The sequence below is a fragment of the Ambystoma mexicanum genome, chromosome 3p (genome assembly GCF_040938575.1).
Source record: "Ambystoma mexicanum isolate Mex_15411 chromosome 3p, UKY_AmexF1_1, whole genome shotgun sequence".
In the NCBI taxonomy this organism is placed as follows: Eukaryota; Metazoa; Chordata; class Amphibia; order Caudata; family Ambystomatidae; genus Ambystoma; species Ambystoma mexicanum.
The window spans coordinates 677775699-677796901 of record NC_090925.1 but is presented as its reverse complement, the minus strand read 5'-3'; the positions used below and the strand labels follow the sequence as shown (position 1 = coordinate 677796901).

The 21203-nt window shown below is 47.1% G+C and overlaps 2 long non-coding RNA genes across 3 annotated transcripts in view; one reads left to right on the top strand and one right to left on the bottom strand.

Moving 5' to 3' along the window:
• Window positions 1–5448, bottom strand: part of LOC138580702 (uncharacterized) — a 35376-nt gene extending 29928 nt beyond the window's left edge. The window contains exons 1-6 of one of the 2 annotated variants that reach the window (XR_011304328.1): window positions 5249–5448; window positions 4698–5116; window positions 3584–3675; window positions 3386–3481; window positions 3136–3276; window positions 2122–2603 (exon numbers count right to left, since the gene is read on the bottom strand). This is a non-coding gene — a long non-coding RNA (uncharacterized lncRNA). Of the gene's footprint in view, window positions 1–2121; window positions 2604–3135; window positions 3277–3385; window positions 3482–3583; window positions 3676–4697; window positions 5117–5248 lie in introns of those variants that run through there. The other variant, XR_011304327.1, reaches the window with a different exon arrangement.
• Window positions 5102–21203, top strand: part of LOC138580703 (uncharacterized) — a 117269-nt gene continuing 101167 nt past the window's right edge. Inside the window, exon 1 of the long non-coding RNA XR_011304329.1 lies at window positions 5102–5237. This is a non-coding gene — a long non-coding RNA (uncharacterized lncRNA). The remainder of the gene's footprint in view (window positions 5238–21203) is intronic.

The following is a 21203-nucleotide window of genomic DNA, read 5'->3' as shown; positions in this document are numbered from 1 at the left end:
AAACTGTAAGAGAAAGAATAACCCGAAGGCCTGTGGCCTCAAGTAACAGAGGAGAAAAAGATCAAGGCAATAGTGAACGAACATCCTCTTTGCAGATGTGTGGCAAGGAGTTGAAGATTGACAGGGTGCATAGAGTTAACAAAGAACCCAGGTGGGTGGTGGTCTGCTTTCATCACTATGTGGAAAAGGCTGCAGTGTTTGACAGAGCCAAATGCCTCCCAGTGTGCCACTATGAGAGTGACAATTGGCCATTGGCCGATTTCCATGCCATGGCAATCTTTTGTTTGGCAAGGCTACACGCCAGATCCTTTTAACTTTGGAATATGTTTGCGGTCTTAGGGACGCGAAAAACAGCCCAATAGGTAAGCACCCGGGGAAAGCGCATTTAATTCCACCCTTCCTTTTTGTAGTCTACCCGCCATCTCCCTCCAAAATGTCCCCACCACTGGGCATGCCCAGAACATGTGTATCATCCGTGCATCTATGGCCTTGCACGTGGGACAGCCCTGAACCACTGCACACGGAAAATGGGAGATCTGTTGCGGTGTCATGTATGCCCTGTGCGTAACTAGCAGTTGTACAAGATGCAACCATCCATTTCGTGACACCTTCTTGTGGTATCCCAGTATCCCCCCCATTGTACATCAGTGAAGTTTGCCCCTATATCTTCCTCCCATGTGCTCCTTAGCACTAGAGGGGAGGCAGTTCCATTAGACAGGAGCTTGCATATTCTCGATATGGCATGCCCTCCCTCTGCTACATCATATAGGACATCCACTATCAAGTGTTTCTCCATTAACTCAGTGCATGCAGGCCACCTGCGTGTAATCTCTTGATCCTGCTATACAGTAGATATTGGCCTGTGTGGATGCCAGTCTGTCTTCTCAGCTCTGAGAAGGGTATATAAGGAGTATCTTGTAACAAGTCCCCTGTGGTAGCCACCCCGCAGACCTCACAGTACATGCATACCCCGATCTTTGCTTGCCAAATGTGACACCACTGAGACCAAAGGAATCTGCGTCGATAAAGGGTCCATTAGTCACATCACTGCCATGGCCCTGTCCCACACCTTCACACCCAAGTCCACTAAGCGTGACCTACTGGCACACTGCAAGGATTCTGCAGCCACAGTAACTCTTTCAGATGCCCAGTAGATTGCAACATCATTGTGTCCGGGGTGGGGTCTTCTGCTAGCCAATCTACTATGAAAATGAGCTGCCCTGCTATATAGTACAGTTCAAAATGTGGGACCCTAATGCCCCCTTCTTTGTACGGCCTGTATAGAGTTGATAATGCTCTTCTATTCTGCCCCTACCCCGAAAGGAAGCCTCTACAGATACTCTCTAGGGTCTTTAAAAAAGTGTCCATGTAAAACGGGACATTTGCAAAGTGCCTGGGTAGTACTACCCTCTTCAGCAAAGCTGCTCTTCCCAACATTGAGAGTGAAAGTTTAGCCCAGAACTTCATAGAGCCCTGAACGCCTTTTAGCGCACGTTGCATATTACATTTGTGTTCCTCCTCAGGGTCATGGTACACATTAACCCCTAGATACATGAACATATGCACTTTCCATTGCAGTGCCAGCACATATATGCTCATCCTGCATAGTCCAGCTATTGGGAATAGAGCTGACATTTCCAGACTGATTGTAATCCCTGACAGTTTAGCAAAAAGCACCATAGCTTCCAGCAGTAATTCCAAATTATTCTCAGGGTTCTGAATGTATAATAATGTATCAGCATAGAGGGATCTAAGGTGTCTGGTCCCATCTATGTCAATACCTGCTTCCTTGTATTCTGTTCTGAGATACTGGGTAATCCATTCCATGGCAAGGACGTACAGCAGCGATGATAGAGGGCACCCTTGTCTTCCTGTCTCTAATTCCCATGCCTCTGAAATGTGCTAACCCATTTTGACCCTTGCCATCTGTCTAGTATACACTAACTGGACCCACTTAATAAATGAGAGACAGAAAAAGAACAGTGAAGGTGATGACCCTGTCTCTAGCAGAAACAACCCAGCGGTGAATATACTTATTACCGGAAGAGGTCAATTAATTGTAGAACAAGATCAACATTTCAATTGATGTTCATGAGGATGCCAAATTGACTGGGACAGGTATAGTTATTACACCAGAAAACAAATTTTAAAGCCAACCTGAAGATAACAGTACAAATGTATGTTATTACATTCTCAATAAAACATATAAAAAACAGACAATTGTTTTTTTAAAAAAAAGATCTTTGACTGAAAACATTACACAAAACTAAGAAACAGACTTGAAATCTGATATAACACAATCAAAAATTGTGGTGGGGTTAGTACGTGAGCATTGTGTCTTGTTTTTAATTAATATTCGAAAAACAGGCACAAGGGTAGAGCACTCTTGTTGATGATAGACGGCTCTATTAGAACCCTTAGGCTTTTGTTGTGATGGTCGACATATGTTTCGGCTAATGGCGACAGAAGAAATCAGCCAGTTCCAGAATATGTCTGTTGCCACAAGTCTAGACGTCTTCAGGACAAAGAGAAGATTTTTTTTTTCAGAAGGTATTTCTTGTGTTGAGTACTTCTCAACTGACCATACTTATAAGTGTAACCCACTACAAATGAACAGAACAAGAAGAAAAAACGGGCTGGTTTCAGAGTGGCATGTTGGCATTTGAGCAATATTAATGAAAATGACATACCATCATGGTGTACATCACTCACACATCTTTTAACGGTTGTAGTGCAGAGACTAACATGATGTTTCTGATTTTTCATGCATTCTTTAAGTAGATGTGTAATTACAAATCTTAAAAATACTTTTTTTAAAACTAAAAACAATCAATTTTGTCCAATATTCTATATGTGGAGCCTGTGTATTGAATACTAGAAGAGTATTATAATAAAAATTGCGGTAAAGACAGATATTTGTGCTCACCTATTAAAGCATGTTGTATTTTTGCAGTTGCGTGATGCTAAATTTTGTTATTCCAGCAGTACAGCGTTGTGCTTCTTGTAAGGTGAATTTTAACAATGAAAAAACAATTTTCTGCTTGTGACTAAAGTCTAGGGGAGTGATTATAAAGAAGAGAAATCCAACGTAGAAAAGAACTACATCAGGGTTTATTGATCCCATTTCTCAAATACCTGTTTAGATTCTGTTTAGCGCGAATGCTCCTAGATGGGTATTAGGCGGAGAAGTGCTGTTGTTCTGTGTCTGTAGGTGACGCAGTATCCTTAATAAGGCAGTATATGCTTTATTGCAGTTGTGAAGGTCACGTGACCAACCTGCAGAGTAGAAATCAAAAGAAGGGGGGGGGTTCAGTTTGATTGTTGTTGACCCTCGTTTCTGCTAGGTGGAAGGCAGGCAGTGGTAAAACTGATTTTTGTTTTTTACCTTTGATGGTCTTTTCCGTTTGCGCTATGGTCAGTATACTGGAAAAGGCGCTGGTGCAGTGTAAACCAAGCCCCTGAGTGTGGGCTATTAAGGTGCCTATTAGTATACCGGGACAAGAGAAACCAAAAAGGGGAGGTCACAGTCATGTATAGAGCGCAAGACAAAAGTCTTTAATGAATAGATTAATGCCATTCTTACCTCGGTTTTACGAAAAGTGCAGGAAAGTCAGCGAGTGCACGAAAGGATCTCAATCAGAGCAATGGCAAATGCTTGTTGACGCTGTAACAGAGCTGGGCGGTGGATAAAACACAGGACACTAGATGAGTCCTAACAAACTTTAATTACTAAGCAAACTCTTGAAAGAAGAAGAAAAACAATGAAGAAGGAATTACTGAAGAACAGGAATAAGCTGGATAAGTCTCTTCTTCCTTCTGGCTAGTACCCTTCTCAAAAGTTGAATAAAGGGAAGTCCCTTGTTTGTGTAGTAGCTCTTGGCCTTGCCATGGACTCTCGAAATGTTTTCAACTTTTTTGTCAGACAACATGTGTTGCTCAGGTGGTGTCTTAAGACTTAGGGCCTCATTACACGGTAGGCGGAGGACCAAGGTGCTATTAGCAGCTTGGTCCATGCCGGTAAAATACCGGCACCACCTTGGAGGAAAGGGGAATTACCGCCCTATTCCAAGGTTGTCGAGGCGGTAATTCCCCCTTCCCCCTTTGCCCTTCCCTATTCCCATTTTTGCCCCATAGGGCTCTATGGGAATGGGGAAGGCGCTAATTACAGTGCCGCAAATTGCGGTACTGTAATTAGCACCCTGGTCCCTTTGCGGGTTGGTTTTTAACGCCTGCTAAACAGCAGGCATTAAAGTACCAACCCGCAAAGGGACCTCGTAGTAAGGCGGTAAGGGTTTACCGGTACTGGTGCCCTTACCAGTACCGGTAAACCCTTACCGCCGTCCTTGTAATGAGGTCCTTAGACTTTTAATCCTATTCTCATCCACAATGACAAAGTGAGTTGGGGAACTGTAACTCAGTTATCATAAACAACGAGTGTCTTTCTCTGTAAATTCAATTATTCTCCCCAGTTCATTGTCAAACAGCTCCTGAATCCCACTTGGAGAAAATACGACGCTTCACTGCCTTTTATAACTGTGTCTAGAATACATCTGGGATTTACGCTCCTCCATAAGCCTCTCTCTCTTTACAAGTCATGGCTTGTATGATTGTTTGTCACTTCGCTCTCTCTCCCTTTAACCTAACGGCCTCACAGCTGACGACCGTTCATGTCCGCTTTACACTCCGGCCCCTCCTACCTCATTTTGTAGGAATGCACAGCTGTTGCCAGTTTCAGATGCTGTTCGGGGCCCCATTGGCTTCTCAGGGACCAGCCTCCCCTTCTGTGGCTTATTTTGCTGAGCGTTCGCCGTTTCTTCAAACTCCTCCTTCCCAAGGGTGGGGGCGAGGAGCGGCGCTTCTGGCAGGCTGTCTTCGTGGTTGTTCTGAGAAGCGGCGCTGCGAACAGGCTGGCTTCCCCGCACGGCGAGGTTAGGACTCGAGTCACTCGATCCCCAGCAGTATGTTTCAAGCCTTTATCATTTAACGACCTTTTTTAGAAATTTCAACACGCGTAACTTTTGACGGCCGAACGGGTGCAACATCAGGCAACCTCCTCCTTTGATATCTTCTAATAAGCCCATTCATAGATTGGGTCAACTTCAGAAACTGCCACTTCCTTCATTTTCCGTTCAAAATTCAACACAAACACCAAAACGAAACAAACAAAGAGAGAACGTCATCAGCATTAGAAAAAAGTACCATTAGACTCCACGCTGACACCTGATTGGATCCACCAGGTGATTATTACCTAGCAGCACAGAATCCAGCCTTCTATGACATAACCCATTAGACCTGCACTTTCATGCAGTTTATCAGAAATGGTATTAGCTTGGCTCTGATGACCCCTCACTTCCCTCGCCTTATTAGACCTGGGTTTTCCGAAAAGTGCAGGAAAGTCAGCGAGTGCACGAAAGGATCTCAGTCCGACCAATGGCGAATGCTTCGTTGTTAGGGGGCGTGTGACGCCGTAGACCCGGAAAAGCCGGAAGTGACCTGCGGTGTTGTGAAACACTAGACCGCTAGTTTCTGTGTTTCTTGTTCGGTGTGTGAAACCGAACCATGTAAAGGTCAGAAAAATGGTTCAACGCTATGGTGGTTCTAAATACCATCCAAACTCAGCATTACACAGCGGAAGTGTTAATAAGTCGGTGAACATTTGCTGTGTAAGAAAAAAAAATGTTTGTATTGTGTCCTGCACCTACGAATATGAAAGAACATAATAGGACTACTCAAGTTGGTTTCAGAGCGAAAGACCACTGTTGGTCTAAACATCATGTGATGTCAGATCACTTAAAAAGGCAGGGGACTAGGCTTGATATTTCTCTAATCAGGTACATGATTGATTCTTCATCTGATGCTCGCATTGTGCATGTGTTAACAAGAGGACAGGGGGGCTAGTTTAGTGTGTCTCGCCCAGTTTTTATGGGTTGTGTGCAGGAGTGGCAACAAGTGCTCACTTATTGTGAGGATCTAGGGGTTAGAGTCACATGAAGGTGAGATTGAGATTCACCAGAACAACGACCATTCAACTGTGGAGTTTAAACCTTGTGTTGCTGTTTTTAAGTTAAACATCAATTTTTGTTCTTATTTAGTGAGAAGTAAATCCCTATTGCTGCCTCGTGGTGGCGCAGGGATGGTTTGAATGATAAACCAGAAGAGGTCATTGCAAGAGTGTTTCATCTGGGTGTAATGGGACAACATGGGTTTGTTATCTATTTAGTTTTTTATACAGGAACAGTGTTCACAAATTCTTTGTTTCACCGGACGTATAGTCTTTCCAATATAAATTGAGTCACAAGGACATTTGATACCGTAAATTGCCCATGGGGTGTTGCAGTTGGTAAATGATGGAAAAGTCCATTTTAGATCATAAAGTTCAATCGTTTTTAGATTTTTGGTCAAGGCACAGACAGAACAGGAGCCACATTTATAGTTGCCTATCACTGGTGGTAGGCACCAAAGTGTTGTCTGAGAGTTAGAGGTATTGTGTGTATGAGGGTACATGTGTACAAGTTTATCCCTAAGGTTAGATTGTCTTTTAAATGCGAAACGCAGAGTCAGAGGGTCAAAGTTGGGGGTTTTAACAATATGCCAATTCTGTAATATTGTTTTCCTCAGATTATGACTAATGGGTGAAAAGGTTGATACACATGTGATCTTATCTAGCTTGTTTTTATCTGATGGAGAGAGGCAAGTCTGCCTGTCAGTATGTTTGGCTCTTCTGTATGTCCTTTGGATGGTTTCTTTGTGGCATCCGCGATTTTGTAGTCGGGTTTTAAGAATTTTGCCATGATGTTCAAACTCCGAGATATCGGTACAATTCTGTCTAATTCTGAGGAATTGTCCTATCGGGAGGTTCTCCTTTAGGCTAAATGGATGGAAGCTATCAAAGCGTAAGAGTGTTTTTGTCTGTTTCTTTTCGATACAATGTGGTTTCCAGGAGTCCGTCTTGGGATTTCCTGATTACAAGATCCAGAAAAGCAATCGAGTTGATGTTATTGGTGCCAGTGAATTGAATCTGTGAGTTTTTATGATTCAATCATTCGGTAAATGAACAAAGGTCTACCGTTGAGCCCCTCCAGACCATAAAAACGTCATTGATATACCTATACCAAAAGAGAATAGTGTGTTTGTATGGATTCTCTGGATGATAGATCGAATTGGTCTCTAGATTGTCCATGAAAAAGTTGGCAAGGTTGGGGGCAAATGTTGCCCCCTTACTTGTCCCATTTTTCTGGTTGTAGAAACATCCATCGTATGGGAAAAAGATTTCCATAAGTGCGATTCTGATACATTCTAGAAGAAAATGTGTAGGTACAGTGTGTAAGGTGGAGATTATTTTGTTCTGGTACATTTCAATGACTTGAATGCAGTCTAGTTGGGGAATGCTAGTATATAGAGAGGTGACGTCAAGGGTGATGAGAATGTCGGTGCTCATGGTCTTCAGGCTTGCTACTATTTGAATCATATTGGTGGAGTCCTTTACAAAACATCTCTTCTCTTTGATAAATGGACGGACGAACCAATATACATATATCGATAGTGGCTCGAGAATGGAAACTTGGGCGGAAACTATTGGCCTCTCTGGTGTGCTGGTGGCATGCTTATGTACTTTTGGTAGTAGATAAAAGGCTGGGATGATCGGATTTTTGCGATCAAAAATTGTTGTTCGTCATTACTTATCCACCCCTCACGATTAGCATGATACATGAGGCTTGTGATTTCCTCAGCCAGACGAGTTGGGTCGGTATCGACCTGGTGGTAAAAGGTGGTGTTGTTAAGTTGTTTTTTTACTTCTTTATCATACGCTAGCTTATCCCAAAGGACAATGCCTCCCCCTTTGTCTGCAGGTTTAATGACAAGAGTCATCAGATTACGGAGGGCTGTGCATTCTTTTCTAGAAAGATTGTCTTGTTGATCATTTCTATTCTGAAGGAGACATTCGCTTGCATGTGTGATCTTATTTTCGAATGCCAAGATGGCAGGACTGACCATATTGTTCAGTGGTGTGAAGGTGGAGGGGGGTTTTAGACCTGTGATGTTTTCATGGTCGTCCTTTGGTTGTGAATTTCTAAAAAAAATATTTAAGTCGTACTAGTCTGAAGAACTTCTGTAGTTCTAAGGCTTTCTGGAATGGGTCAGCCTTTTTGGTTGGAACAAAGGAGAGGCCTTTATTCAGAATGTCAGTTTCTTCTTGTGACAGAATGTAATTCGTGAGATTGAAGATGGGAATGGTATTCACCAATTCTGAGGGGGCCCTGTTAATAAATGCCTGTTCGAACCCAAATCTACGCAGCCTTGCATACAGCCAGTCCCATTTCACTGAATCCAAACACTTACTGAGTCTGAGTCTCCCAGGCCGCTGTCCTGTCCATTACATGTGATCTCTGCAAGTTCCAGGTCATGCTATGGCCTGGAAGGTAGCCCGGTTGGTCTGGCTGCACTAATTTGGTTATCACTCTCTTCATCCTAGTCGCCAGTATGGACGTAAGTATCTTATCCTGTTTAAGTAGTGCGAGGGGCTTGTAAGAACTGCACTCCAACAGGGTCTTGAGGGTTAGGGAGAGGGTTTAGGAAGGGCTATGATAATAGATTCCCTAAGCCTTAGTAGGAGTGACCCTGCTTCGTAAGGGTCGGTAAATGCTCTGAGCAAGTGGGGGGCTAATATTGTGTGCATATTCTTTATAGAATTTGCCAGGTAGCCCATCTGAACCCGGTGTCTTTCCTGTCGGCAACCCTGTTATTGTGGTTTTTATATCTTCCGGGGTGATAGGCTCCTCCAGACTGTCCTTTTCCTCCTGCCTCAGTGCCGGGAGCTCGAGCGCCTCTAATACTTCCTCTAAGTAGCTGCTGGGCGTCGGAGGTCTATCTTGGTACAGTTCTTGGTACAATTCACAGAACAAATCATTAACCCCCTCCTGGGTATAGCATACTTTTTCCTGTCCCATGTTTATCGTATGTATGGGGCTCTGTTGGGCTTCATTCATATATAACCATGCTAACAATCGGCTGTGCTCATCCTCTTCTATATGCCGTCTCTCTGTGTATTTTGTGAAACTATATTTGCCCAGTCTCTCCCAGCAGTCCATACATTTCTGTTTTGCCTCCCTCACCTTTACTTGACTGTCTGGTTGCTGCTCACCAGATTGCTCTAATTTCCTTAATTGTCGCTGCACTGAGGACAATTCCTTGTTATAAGTTACGTGGATACTGCTGGATCTCGCTATGGCCTCCCCTCTACCACTTTCAATGCTTCCCAGAAGGTTCCGGCACTGGGTACACTGCCCATATTGTGCGAAACAAATTCTATGATGCTATCTTTGATACTGTTTGTAAATGCAGGATCCCTGAGCGATTCACTTCTAAGCCTCCACGTGGGTATCTGGGCCATGGGGGGGCACATATTGTCATTGTAGACTAAGCAGTGCATGATCTGATAAGACCTTCCCTTCATACTGAGCGTGGGTGATATGATGTGTTAATTTCCATCCTACAAAAAAGTAATTTATCCTTGTATATACTCTCTGTGGTACTGAGAAGTGTGAGTAGTGTCTGGTGTCTGGATGAAGAACCCTCCAGGCATCCACTAAAGCAAAAGAATCTTGGCGCGTCTGTAAGGAATTTGTGGGCAGTGCTAAATTTGGTATATTTAATGTCCGATCTATCGACTATTGGGTTTAACGTACAATTAAAGTTCCCCTCCCCATATCATATTACTATCTCGATACAGACCCAATCGGGGATATAGATTCTGAAAGAACCTATCTGCACTGTGGTTGGGGGTGTACGTGTTAACCAAACACGCATCGACCTGCTCAAGAAGGCCGTTGACGAGCACCATTCTGAACTCACTGTCTGTTTTCACCTGTGTGACGTTGAAGGGTACCGAGGGTGCTATCCATATCAGTACTCCGTGGAATATGTGGAACCAAATAATTGACCTCTCCATCTGCCTACCAATTGTGCCTGTTTTCTGAATCATGGCAATCTCTACTTTGCATCTCTTGAGGTATGAGTATACTCTAGTTTTCTTTACCTAGGCATTCAACCTCCCGACGTTCCAGGTGAGCACATTCACTTTACCCGCCATTTACATCTATCTCTCTTCCCCCTTCTCCACACTTGGTGTTCCAACTCTGTTGTGCTATTTTCTGTCCAAGTGCATGCAGGCAACCCCTCCCCCCTATAAGCCCCCTTAACTTCCTGAACCAAAAACAGCCCAGCTTTTTTACCCCTGCTCAGATGGGTCCGCTTCTTGCATCTGCCCCAAGCTGTCCTGCCTGGGGCTAGTGCACAGCGAATGGGCAAACAAACAATTTCCCTTAAGAAATGGAACTTGGAGGTTGTGGCTGATGCAGCTGTAAGTCCGGTCTCTTCTTTGTTGTAAAGCATTGACTGTTAGTAAAACCCGCCATATGTAAAGTAATCACAAATCCAAGCATCTACTATCTGAGCCACCAGGAGATTTGTCCCATATCTCCAATATCAGTAGCCCCAGGATGAGTGTATAGTTGCAATACTTTTGAAGCGCACAGCTGATCATTGCTTATGGTTCGAAGTGCCTTCATCGTTTCTGGCCTTTGGTCGGGTAGGACCCTCCTTGCGCTTGCCCTGGTCATCTTCTCCACTGCGTTCTATCTTCTCCCTATCCATCCATGCCTGAACTTCTGGTTGGTCAAAGAACCAAGTCTTATTTTTGTATATAATTTTAAGCTGGGCTGGGTAGATCAGCATTTATTTCAGTCCGGCTGTACGGAGCCTGCTCTTTGCCGCTGAAAATGGTGCCCTGTTCTTCTGCACCCGAAACGTGTAATCTGGGTAGACTTCCAGGTCTGCCGAGGCTCTCTTCAGTTCTCCTCCTTGCCTGGAATAAGCCAGCATTCTCTGTCTTTGTAATTCAGGACTTTAGCAATGATCAGTCTTGAAGGCGCTCTGGAGGGGTAAGGGGGGCACCCTAGCATCAGCCCTATGCGCGCTCTCAATTGTTAAGTCCTGTGTGAGGTTACCAGGCCAATTTCCTGAAGTAACATATTTTCTATGTACGTTGTCAGGTCTTTTCATTCCTTCCCCCTCCGGCAGTCCTACTATGCAGATATTATTTCTTCGGGCCCGTCCTTCGGCCCCCCCCACTCTGACTTTCTGTTGCAATACATGTACCTCTGCATTTGTGTTCCGCAGCGCCCCAGAATTCTTGCACTTGCGTCTCAAGCGCAGTAATGCGCTCTGCCAGGCTCTGCACTTCATGTCTCAGCAGCCCTACATCTAGTTGCACTACTTCAATCTGTGACCCCAATGAGGCCTTCAGGTCTGCTTTTGCTAGCATTACTTGGTTGTGCAACTCCATGGCACCCTTTCTCCATTGCAGGTTCTGTTTTTCCACCAGATGCCTGCTGCTTAGTTTTAGTAAAACCGTCTACGGTAGATTGGCTTGCTTTTGTTTTTGGCCAGTTTGGGAGGCATTTAGCCAATCTGCTTTCTGCGTTAGTTACCGATCGATGCTTCCAGTTTCTATGTACTCTGCCCCTTGTGTCCTGAAGTTGTGGCGCAGCTGCCCCTTTGGGCAACCTCGTTGTGTGCAGTTCTTTCACAGGGGACAAGAGGGCCCTCCAGCCCTCCAGGCTCCGGTGGCTTCCTTATGCCCAGTGCATTGCAGACTTGGTCTGTTTCCCCTACTTGTCCGCCTCTGGGGCTTGACTGTCGGGTCGGGCCCTTTTTGCATGTGTGAATACCTGTGACATGCAACATTACTTCAATATTGCTGCTTTTTACCAGCTGCTTGTTATGACTTTATGGCAGCTTCCAGCCGGCCCTGCAGGGGCTACAATTTTCTATTTTGCTCTGCTCTGATTTACTTGTACTCTCCCTGCTTTATTGCCCCCCTCAGGGTTATTGTGGCACTTGTCTCAGCCACCTTAGGTCAGGCATAGTGGGGGTACAGATTCTGTTTCACCACTCGGTCCAGGTTTCTCAATTCTCTTCACTTGTAGCCTCAAGCATCGGTTGGCACCTCTTTTCCTTGTTTATGCGCTGCAGGTTTGGTGCTGTAGGGGTCACTCCCGTAGCTTCACTGCTCAGCCCGGGTTAATATGTACTCCCCCTTTTGTCTTTCTGTTCTCTTATCACTACAGGCTTCATTTAAAACAGATCTCCCTCCTGATGTCACTGCTTGACCCAGGCTCGAGCAGTCATCCCCCTCCCAGTGTCTATTCACCGGCAGTGTCGGCAGTGTGCTATCTCTGTGATTAATGCTTGCAGCCCTCATGCAACAATGGCTGGCCTCTTGTTGCCTCCACTCGGCACTGGTTCTTACGTTCCCTTTGCTGTCCCATTCCACCTCTGTTATGCACAAAGCGTCCCGTCCCAGCGGGCTTAAGCAAAATGTTACAAAGCCCTTACGGCTTTCCTAGACACATGGCGGCATTGTCTGATGGTTCGTTGTGCCCTCCATGGCTGCCGGGTGCTCCAATATGCGGGTCACTGCTAGTTCGCAGCTAAGGGGGGAAACTAGTCTCTTCAGAGGGACGCGCAGCACTTGCCTTGTTGCAGCTGCGGCGTTCTCCTTGTTTCAGGTAATTTGCCGCCATCCCCCTCCTCTCGCTGCCTCTCCACTGAGTGCACTTTTGCTTCAGCGTCCCACCTTTTCTGCTCTCAATCCTGGTGTCCAGTCACTCGCATGCAAGCCATCCCCTCGCTTGGGATCCTCCGAACTTCCCGGGTCTCCTGGGCACTTCACTCAATTCCACTGCGTTCTTTGTCATACAGCCGCCATCTTTGTTCCGGATATCTCTGTTGGCCTCTGCATTTCACTCCTCATGTCTCGTCTCTGTGCAAATCTCCTCGCTCCGTCTCTCAGCGCAGTGAACCTGAGATGTTCACTCCCTTATTCCTACCGTTTGTAGGCTATGCTCGCAGCTTGAAACCCATGTATTTGTCAGATCTTTCAGGATCTGGCACATGCCGTCTCTGAAGCAGACCTATTCCACCAGCTGCAAGCCATGCCACCAGGCAATTGAAACTAATGGTTCACACTTGAAGCCAATTGCCAAACCTGAGAAGCATAAAAGCTGCAGCAGGAGAGAAAGGTGTAGGAGTTGGAAGGCTGGCAGTAGTAGTAGTAGAAGAGCACGAGGCAGGCAATTCATGAGGAAGCGTGATCACAGAAAGGAGACCGGAATGTGGAGACAGCAGATTTCACCTTCGAGTTCTGAAAGGGTCCTGTGTTCTCAAAACCTGCATGGCTGTGGCTGCACCGAGGACGACGTGTAGAGAGTGGAGTTTTCCCCATGTGCGCCTAGTGGTTGTGATTACAGAGCCGTGACCGTGCTGAAGCCTGATCCTCATAGTAGAAGGCAAGATGAGGAGTGAAGGAAACTCCCAATTCGCGTGGCTAGATCAGAGACGCCCGTGCTGCAGAAGGGTGTGGTCCCAAGTGTGCCCAAAGCAGTAGTAGAAGCTGAAGTCTGGAAAGTGAGGCATCCTGCAACCCCAGTGTTCCTGGAGCTGGTAAGTGAAGCTCTGCATTTGGGTACACTCAGCAAGCCTTTAAGGTTCAAGATCTATCTTGGTCGGGGCGTGGCCAAGGAGCCATGTTGTAGGATGTAGTTCCATGAGCTCCTGTGGATCTGAAACTGATCCCCAAGCATAGTTGGAACTTGCAGAATGCGATAATGCACAAGAATGAACCGGCAAGCACATCCAGAAGTGGTGCATCACTAGGAGAGAGCAGCAGGAAGAATAATGGAAGTATAAAGCGAGACGAGCTGTGAGAAGGTAGTGGTCTGACAAGAAGAGTTGGGAAGATGGCGGATGCTGAGGAACAAAGGGTTATGTGAAAATAGCCGCGGAATCGAGGAGACTAAGCTGGGCACCGCTGGTGGTTGGAGGAGATGGGGTACAACCCCCACCCCCTCCTAGCAAACCTGTGGTTGCCACTGCTTGGACAAGACCGTGGCAGGAAGCATGACAGAGGCACGAGTCCCAGGAGGTTTTGAATAACACAGACAGGGGCCCTCATTACAAGTCAGGCGGTGGACCATGGTGCTAGTAGCACCATGGTCCATGCCGGATTCCGCCATGGTGGATGGCGGAATTACCGCCCCATTCCAAGATGAGTGGGGCGGTAATTCCCCATTCACCATTTGCCCTTCCCCATTCCCATTTTTGCCCCATATTGCATAATGGGGATGCGGAAGGCGCTAATTACGGCACCGTAAATTACGGTGCCGTAATTAGCACCAAGGTCGCTTAGCGCCTTGGACTTTAACGCCTGCAAAAAGCAGGCATTAAAGTGTGAATCAGGGGTTAAGGGTTAACGGCGCCGACGGCGCCGTTAAACCCTTAACGCCTGCCTTGTCATGAGGGCCAGGATACGTATGACACACTGGATGGCACCAGAGATTACAGAGCGGGACCATAACTGTTGCTATGTGGAAGAGCACGAGGGTGCACTGCCGATTACAGAGAGGACCCGTTGCGGGGAGACTTCCGAGAGGCTCTGAACAGAGCCTGACGCCTGCCTGCTCTGCTGCAGGCCCCTAGCATGGACAATTCAGAACGGGGTGATTGCAAGTGAATCTGGAGCATGCTGAAGTGAGTGGTGGCCGGAGAAGAAGGGAGGAGCGCGTTGCACTGCAGCCTTGGGTGTGCATCTGTACTTGCTCCCATCAACATTGTCACAAGTCACTGGGAACCGAAGAGCTAAGAATGCCGCAGGCCATTGAGAGCGGCTGAAGAAGCGATGCAGGGGGCAAGTGGCAGCATGTTATAATCCCAAACTGCAGTGTGCAAGTGGAGCAGACGAGGTATAATAAGTGAACAACTAAATGCTGATCCTGGGGCATGGAGGAAAGGCCTGCTTATACCGGCCCATAAGGGTGTCAACAAGACACGACCTGAGAAACGGTCATGCAAGAAGCTACGGTCGGTTTGAGCCATCCGAGCCGATGCATGGAACATTGGAGGAGGAGCCCATTTTCACTGCGAGCCGCGCAGAATCTCACCCAGGCAGAAACTTGGAAGGCAACATTGGCAACATAGTGGTAAATGCCACGGATACTCAATAGCTAATGGAGCACAAGTGGAAAAAGGAGAGGCCTGCGCTGGTGCAACCCCTGGGATACAAGGTGAGCAGGGTGCACGCAGCAGTGGGGAAAGGCAGATGGGCACAAGAGCCCCAAGGAAATATGAAGAGCCAAGAGGCCGAGCTGGGGCACAGTTGGTGACTTACAGGACTGAGGGGCGCCCCAGATAAAGGGGGGCTCCAAGCCCAAGAAGCCCACAATAAGAAAGGCAAGGAACACCAGATGGTCAAAGATAGCATAAAGGTGAGTAGATTGAGAGCAGAGCACTGGGGTGCGCACTAAGAGTAGGGGATGTAATCGCACACCCATGCAAACACTGCACCGTTTTTGATTGTTCTGTGAGGTCACACTCCCAGGTGAACTCAAGCAGGCCTAACATTGTGGTGCATCAGGGCCATAGAAGAAGCAAGACCAAGGGACACAAGAAACCTGGAGGTGCCTGTGAGAGCCCACGAAAGGGTTGGACTGCAAGACAATAAGTGCAATCAATAGTGGGGCGTAGGCACATGATCAAGTCCCAAGAAGCACAATTGAAGAATAGCTTAGGCACAAGAAGCCCAGGGTCCCTATACAGCTGGGTGAGAGCGCACACAAGTTCGGGGAAGATGGAACAGGCTTCACAAACTGTTCACACAGAGGCCGATATGTCAATTGGAAAGAGGTGGCGTAGCTTGTAAATGAGGAACAAACTCTGACCGATGCCCGTGGGGTGGCGGCAAAGGGAGCAGGACTTGGGCAACCCTAACAGCAGAGGCCAGACCCTATTGTTAATAGTGCAGGACTAGAGAGAGACCAGATTGCGAAGAGCGCAGCAGCGCAGACTGGATCAGCCATGGCGTCCACGGCCAATAAGAACAAGGTGAAACGGCCCCCTATAGACATGTTTGCCAAGCCAGCTCCAACACCGGAAGGCACTCAGCCGACTAACTCAGTGACTCCGGGATAACGTACCCAGGTGGGGGGAGACCACCAGGTCCTGCAAGCTATAGCAGCATTGAAGACTGCAATGGAATTTCAAAATGGATGCCATCAGCTTAGATGTGAATCTCCTGAGGCAAGATGTGAGGGTGCTGGAGGAACGTACAGGAGTGATGGAAAAAGAAGTGGCTGCGAACTCTAGCAGCTGTAAAGACCACTCCAGAGAAGTTTCAGTCCTGCAACAACAAGTGCAGAATCTTGAAAGCAGGGCAGAGGAAGCAGAGGGGCAAGCAAGGAGGAACAACGCACGTATAGTTGGGCTTCTGGAAAGGGGAAGGAGGAGCAAACACAACACATTTTGTGGAAAATATGCTTCTGCAGGAAATTGGCGCAGGGACCCTCACTCGGGGATTCACAGTGGAGAGAGTGCATAGGGCCCCGTCAGGGAAGCCGCCACCAGGAGCTCCACCAAGGCCCATAATAGCCCGGATACAAAACTATAAAGAAAGGGAGAAAATCCTTGAACACTTCAGCAAAGGTGTAACGATTGAAAGAGCATCGGCTAACATCATGGCATATCCGGACTACACCATCTGGTGCAGAAACAGAGGATGAGCTACCCGTCAGTCCAGAGGATGCTGCATATAGGGAATATTAAATACATGCTGTTGTACCCAGCCAGACTGAAAGTTGTATACAAGGGCTGTGCCATCTTCTTTGAGACCCCAGAAGAGGCGCATAACTAGATGGACTCAGAAAATCTACTTGCTAAAACCGATGACTAGGCGGGAGCGACATACCCAAAAGCACTGAGTAGATACTGGTGAAGCACGGAGGAGCAGAACCATGGCTCTACTATCAAGCACAACCGAGATACAGAAGAATCACATATGCTTACATTGTTGACAAAATGCAGGAACCACTGGAGCAGTGCCGAACCGGGAACACACCAGGAGAAGCACCCTACACCTCAGACTAGATTAGATTGTTTTAGGATACTAGCGGTTACGTATCCTCCTGCTGCACCCCTCCTCCAGTCACTTTTACTCGTGATCGGAGTGAGAAGCAGGGATGCCTGAGCATTGAGCTGGGCAGTTTTTGGGAAGAGGCAGGGGTGGTTGGGGTAGTTAGAAGGGGGTTAGCCTACAGATCCACATGGGGTAGATACAGTAAAATCAACCGACGGGTAACATTTGCTCGTACCTTAATGAGGGATGGGGGACCTTTAAAATAGCATCCTGGAATATGAGGGGATTGAGCAGCTATATTAAACTTAATGGTGTAATGACTTGCTTGAGGCATCAAAGGCGTTATTGCTCTCCTACAGTAGACCCACCTCACTAAAGAGAAGCAAGACACTTAAGCAAAAAAGTGGGGGGGGGCACAACCCTGACTTTGTCGTATTCAGCCTATGCCAGAGGGGGGGAGGTCTTGATATGGGTGGCACCGAGAATCCCATTTAGAGGCCTCAAGACCTGCCTTGCTAAGGAATGTAGAATGATTGTACTACAGGGGCTGGTGGAGCAAAGGGAAATCTGCGTCATCAACATTTATGCACCGAACCAATACACGGCAGGCTATTTTCGGTCACTATATCCTCCGATCAGCTCATACATGGATGGCACGTTGATATGAGGGGGGGGTGATTTTAACTGTACGCTTAACCCAGCAATGGACAGATCGCACCCCCTTGGTGGTTATGTAGCAGTTTATTCTCCAAAACCACCCCCCACCCCTCCCCACCGGGGCTAGGATACTGACATGGAAGCTCAGGGGTGAATCCCTTAAAGACGTGTTCCAGGAACACTTAAGGAAGGGGCTGAAAGAATATTTTAAATATAACACTGGTAGTGTGGAATTGGTGGACACACTATGGGAAGCCTTTGAAGTGGTGGTCATAGGGACAGCTATAGCAAAAATAAAAGGAATGAAGGACACTATAGAAGGAGATCTACGAAAGGCAGAAACCAAACTGGAATTCAGAGAAGTCCAAAGAAAGGGCCCAAGAGGTGTCCCGCCTACAGCAAGAATGCCTGGAGCAATGTAATAGGCTTGGTATGCTGAGTTACAGGAAATATGTGGAACGGCAACATGCAGAAGGGGACAAACCCGGGCGCCTGTCAGCCTGGCTTTGCAGAAGTGAGACCAAAAAGGAGTTGATACGCTCGATTGTGAGAGTAGTGATGGGGTGCTGTGCAAGACGCAAGAAGGTGTGAATAAGTGTTTTTATGAGTATTACAGGAAGTTATACGAAGAAATCTCAGAATGTCAGGAGTCTGAGCTAGAGGAGGCACTTTCACTGATAGTCCTCCCTAAGCTAGACGCAGAGGAGGTAAACGGGCTGGAAGCCCCCATAACTATAAGGAATTAGATCACGTCAAAAGGGAGTTGACGGTGGGCAAGACCCCGGGGGCAGACGGGTTGCCCAGCGAATTTTACAAAGAATACAGAGCAGATGTCATGGCCCCATTGTTGGCTATGCTGAATGAGGAGCTAGACATAGGTAAATTGCCTGGGTCACTTAGAATTGATAATTGTCCCCTTTTAGAAGCCAAATAAGCTGGATACGGAGTGTGGCTCGCATAGACCCCTATCGCTGCTTAACCACAACGGGAACATTCTCACAGACTTAATGGCGAACAGGCTTAAGACGGCCATAGCCAAGCTCATACACTCAGATCAGTCCAGATATGTACCACATAGGATTATTACTAGTAACCTCAAGAGATTGCCCCACATAATAGATTATACCTGAGGAAACACACAACAACTGGCAGTGGCCTCGCATGATGCAGTCAAGGCGTTTGACTGTCCGATGGCCATGGTTAATAACAGTGCTGAAGAGTTTTGGCATGGGACCAATGTATAGTAAATGGTTAAAGCTGCTATATAGCGAGCCGACGGCTAGGGTCAAAACAGGTACATGCATTTTGGAATGGTTCAGTAACGATGGGGGTCTGTACGAGCCACACTGTGTATCTGGCTTGTTCGGCTTCAGAAGGGGAACAATTATCGACTCTCTAAGTCACCCTGGCAGCTTACCCCTGTCTAGTGCCTCATTCAGCGAAGCCAGGAATGGGGCCATTACATCTGCTCGGCACTCTTTGTCGAATTTGCTGGGAAACCTGTTTGCCCGCGGGACCTTGCCCATAGGCAACTCCCTTATGTTGTGCTCTACTTCCTCTATGGTTATGGGAGCCTCGAGCCTGTCTAATTTCTCTGCGTCCAACTTGGGGAGGACCATCTGTGAAAGTGCTTCTTCTATGTCTGACTCCGGGCATTCTGAGGTTTCTTCATATAACTTCCTGTAATACTCGTAAAAACATCTATTGACCCCTTCCTGAATTTCACACAGCACCCCATCACCATCTACCACCGAGCTTATTAACTCTCACTTTTGTAAAGCCAGGCCAACATGCGCCCGGGCTTGTCCTCCTCTGCATGTTGTCGGTGCACATATTTCCAGTAATTCAGCATGCTGAGCCTGTTCCAGTGCTCTAGACATTCCTGCTGCAAGCAGAACACCACCTGGGTTCTTTCTTTGGATCTATCCCCCGAACTCTGAGTTCCAGTTTGGTTTCTGCCTTTCATAGGTCTCTCTCTATGATATTTAATTCCTCTAATTTTCGCTATAGCTGTCCCTCTGACCACCACTTTAAAGGCTGCCCAGAGCGTGCCCGCTGATTGCACGCTACCTGTGTTATATTTGAAACATTCTTTCACCCCTTCCCTTAGGTGACCACGGAACACATCTTTAAGGGCTACACCCCTGAGCCTCCATGTTGGGATTGTAGCTTGGGGGGAAATAGTAAGACCCCTCTGGCATATGCCGAGTAAGTCGAACTCAGGGTTGTGCCCTGACACATTTTTGACTAAAATGTATTGCTTTTCTTTAGTGAGGTGAGTCTCCTGAAGGAGACCAATATCTGTTTTCTGACGCTCCCCCATCACTCATTAAGGTGCCAGCTAATGTTACCCATCTGTTGCTTTTACTAAATCTACCTTGTGTGGACCTGTAGGCTACCTTCCTTTTGCCTACCCAAACCCCAGGCCCCTTTCCCAACAACTGCCCAGCTCAATGTTCTGTGCTTGGGCATCCCCGCTTCTCACTCCTTTCCAGTCGCTTGTGCTGGTGTTCGGAATGCAGCAGGAGGATACTTAACGGGTAGTATCCTAACACAATCTTATCTTGTCTGAGGTGTAGGGTGCTTCCTCCTGCTGCATCCCGATTGGGCTACACTCCAGTAGTTCCTGCTTTCTGAACAGTTTAAACATATGCAACTCTTCTGTAACTCTGTTGTGCTGGATAGTAGACCATAGCTATGTTCCTGGCATGTCACTCGCATCTCTCACCTGATCATCCATTTTCAGAATCCATCACCTTATGTGCATCTTCTGGGGTCTCGAAGAAGATGGAGCGGCCCTTGTATATGACTTTCAGCTTGGCTGGGCACAACATATTTAAGATTCCCTACACAGAGCCTCCTCTTGACTGATGTGTAGCTCATCCTCTGCATCAGGAAAGTGTAGTCCGGGTATGCTGTGATGTTGGTTCATGCTCTTTGGATTGTTTCCCCTTTGCAGAAGTGTTCCAGGGTCTTCTCCCTGTCTTTATAGTTAAGTAGCCAGGCTATTATGGGCCATGGTGGAGCACCAGGTGGTGTTTCCTCGACAGAGCTCTGGGCGCGCCCTCCACTGTGAGCCCCTGAGTGAGTTTCCCTGGGCTTATTTCCTGCAAAAACATATTTTCCACAAAGTTCGTCGGGTTTGCTCCTTCTCCTTCCGGACGCCCAATGATTTGCACCTTGTTCCTCCTTGCTCTCCCCTCCGCCTCCTCTGCCCTGCTTTCAAGATTCCGCACTAGTTCCAGGACAGACATCTCGGGAGTTGTTCTTATAGCTTCTTGAGTTCAGTGCCACTTCTTTCTTTCTCCAGCACTCCTGTACGTTCTGCCATTGCCCTCACATTGTGCCAAAGGAGGTTCACGTCTAAACTGATGGCGCCCATTTTAAATTCTAGAGCGTTCTTCAATGCTGCTATAGCTTCTAGGACCTGCTGGTCTCCGCGCACCGAGGTACGTTCTCCCCCTCCCCCCACCCCCCCCCCCCCCGAGTTGCTGAGGTGGTTGTGTGAGTGCTTTCCATTGTTGGTGCCAGCTTGGAAATCTGTCTATAGTGGACTGCTTTGCCTTATTCTTATTGGCTT